Below are 3,264 nucleotides of genomic sequence, written 5' to 3' on the forward strand. Positions count from 1 at the left end.
TCTTCAAGTTTGTTTTTCATCCATTGAAAACATTCAATCATCTTTTTTCTAAATTCTGCATCAGAAAGTTCCATCAAACTTTCTGGCTTCATGATATCCATTGCTACTGTGTCATTTTGGGGGGGAGATATCTTGTTCTGGGCTTGCGTGGTGAGTGCGGTACCCTGCTTCTTTCGAGACATTGAAGTGGAAGAGTTGTTGAAAATGAAGGTGTTAGTTGGTTCTTGGTTTGATGTCACTACTTCTCTATAAAGATGTCCAGTACCTTCCTTTTACTTAGGTTGATGGGACCAATGTGGTAGGGCCAAACAGCAGTTTGTAGTCTAAAGAAACTAAATCTTCAATATTGGACAACTTTTTTCAAGTGCTGTTGAAATATGCTATAAATTTGTTTTATATTTTTGTTCTTCTGTGTGGTTTTTTGTTTCATTTTTGTTTTTGTTGGGTTTTTTCCCCCTTTTCTTTAAGTCCTGGCCCGAGGGCCCCAAAGTTCAGAGCTGGCAGGGGTGGGGAGGTGCGCAAGCCAGGTGTGGGGGGGGACAATGCAATACCTGAAGATGGGGGTCGTGGGTCAGAGCTGCAGGGGTGTGTCCCGATTCAAGTCCACTCCCACCGTTCACTGCGTCTGCGCACAGCCCTTGGAATTTCTTCCATCTTATAAACTAACAAGTCCATCTTTTTATCCCACATTCCTTTGTATCTGCCACTCTGTCTCTCCTCTATTCATTGACAATTTTATTCCAAACTCCAATCCCAGGTGCTGCAATCCTGACCCCATTGATGTCGGTCACCTCCTTGCCTGGCTGCTCCTTGATGATAATCTCCTGGCTCGTTTCCAGGAGGAGGTCACATGAGGAACTGGGAGCAACCATGTAGAAGGCGATGCCATGGTGCTTGGCAGCGATGGCCAGCTGGTGCGACATGGCCACAGCCACTATGCTGTCTGTGATGAGGGTGGCAGCTCATACACCAGCTCAAAGGCTACCAGCAGGGCTCCCTGGTTGAAGGGCCAGGTCTCCACGCAGAAGGTGTGCTCCAGACGGCCCAGGAAATGCAGCGAGGGGCTCACCCCCAGGGCTGTGCTGTAGCCAGTGGTGACCAGGGCACTTGTGTTACAGTGGGTCAACACGGTCACCTTGCCCCCTCCAGGCGCTGCTCGCTTCAGAAGGTGGTGGGCTCCCAGGTTTCCAATGCTCTGATTGCCCTTGAGGTCCTTCTCCAGCATGTCCTCCACATAACAGATCACCCTTCATGGCGTGAATGGCCTCCCAGGCCTGGTGCACTGAGCTCACTGCCCCGTAGCGGCTCTGCTGGGGCAGCGAGAGAGCCTGCCAGCTGGTCGAGGATTTGCAGGGAGCCTCCAGAGTAGCAGAGTAGCTGATCGCCTCCAGGGTCATAGTGCAGCCGTCCAGCAGCCGGGCTCCTCCCATCTTTTTTTTTCTAAATCATTACAATTACCCCTTGACATCTCACCTCTCCCTGCCCACACACAGCAGTTCCCCAAGGAGATTGGTTATCTCTCTTGGGATTTTGCATTAAACCCACTGTTCACTTCTCATTCTCTTAGGAACTCTTGGCAGGACTGAATATTACTGTTTCTTCCCTCTTGGAATCTCTGCCTTGGCTGTTTTAACTTGACTTTCCCCCTACTCCTCTGGTCACCCATTGTTAGACCATTCCTCCTTTGCCCTCTTAGGCTTCTCATGGCCAATCAATATTAATTCTGTAGGTTTTTTCTTCCTGAAGATCTCTTAAGAGAAGTCTATTTCTTAACAACTGACATTCTCAGCTCAAATTAAAGCAACACCTCTATAATTAGGCTCCTAGAATATAAGTTTGCCTTTTCTGTCTTACTATTTATAGCTTATCTAAATAAAAATAAAATTTCCTATCTATACTTTACCAAATAAAATGAAAGTTTGAGATAGGAACCCAGGTGTAGTAGACAAGTTCTCTTTCTGGCCAAAGAACCAGTAAAAACCAGTTAATATACTTAAAAAAAGAAAAAGTCCAAGTGCATCTTTTGCTGCATAAAATCCTTCATTGTCTTCCCATCGTCTATAGAATAAAGTCCAACTCTGAACAAGGCTTATAAGACCCACAGGGTTCAAATTGCCTTCCTCTCCAGTGTCAACCCTCACATCTACCTCTCTTCTTCCACAAGCCTTTTCAATTCTGCTAAACCCATTTCACTTCCTCAAATATATCCTGCTGTCTCTTGCCTTTGCATTTAAACACAGTTTTAGTTCCGCCTATTAATATCTCCCCTTCCCTCACTTCTCTTACCTAATTAGCTTGTCTTTCAGTCTGAGTTCCTTAGATGGTACAAACAGTTAGCTAACAGGTAACTATTAATTGCTGTTGTGTGCAGTCCAGTTGGAACCAACCCATGGCTGGACCCCAGCAAATTTTCATAAGCAGTAAATCTCACAAGAGAAAACTGCTCATCTTTCTCCCACGGAGCATTTAGTGGATTCTAACTGTGTACCTTTGTGTTGGTAGTGCAATTCCTTACCACTAAACCACCAGAGCTCCCTAACTATTTATAGCCAGCTACTACTTGAAAGCTCGGTTGAATCCACCTAGAGGTGCCGTGAAAGAAAGGACTGATGATATACTTCTGAAAAATCAGTCATTAAAAACTCTGTGGTGCGCAGATCTATCCTAATTTGTGTAAGATTGGCAACTGGAATTTTTTTTAGGTTTCAGTTCAACCAGCTCCTCCTCCTCAAAGCCTTGTCATCATTCATTTAGTCAGTAAACAAGCAAACAAAACCCCCAAAACTATTCCAATTCATAAAGACCCCATGAGCGCTGAGTGGAATTGTTCCCTGCGGCATTCTGGGTGGGTTTGAATCATCAACATTTCCATTATTGGTTAAGCACTTAACCATTTGCATTGCCCAGAAACTCCTTTTCATGAGGATAGCTGCATGTCAATTTTAAGAACCTCCAGGAGACTGTTCAGTCCACTTGGGGAGCTTTCAAGGAAGGGAGGAATTTGGAGAAGCAGTGGCTGGAAGATGCTCCTGGGCCGGTCATGCCACATAGGCCTTGGCATCTTGCAGCAGAGTAATGGTAAGGTCCCCAGTGAGCTGCATCTAGCGAGAAGGAAAGGAGGAAATTGGAGGAAGAAAGACAATAGGGTCCTAATGTCTTGTCAGGAAGATCTGGTGTTCTAGTGGTAAGAATCTGCACTGTTATCTCAAAGGCACATGGTTCAAATCCACCAGCTGCTTCATAGGAGAAAGATGAATAATCTTC

The 3,264-nt window shown here is 45.4% G+C and overlaps 1 pseudogene; it reads right to left on the bottom strand.

Moving 5' to 3' along the window:
• Positions 1-719: 719 nt before the first annotated feature.
• LOC102849461 lies at positions 720-1,397 on the bottom strand (annotated as a pseudogene).
• Between the last annotated feature and the right edge of the window lie 1,867 nt (positions 1,398-3,264).

This window comes from Elephantulus edwardii, unplaced genomic scaffold (assembly GCF_000299155.1).
Source record: "Elephantulus edwardii isolate Elephantulus edwardi_28Jun2011 unplaced genomic scaffold, EleEdw1.0 scaffold00049, whole genome shotgun sequence".
In the NCBI taxonomy this organism is placed as follows: Eukaryota; Metazoa; Chordata; class Mammalia; order Macroscelidea; family Macroscelididae; genus Elephantulus; species Elephantulus edwardii.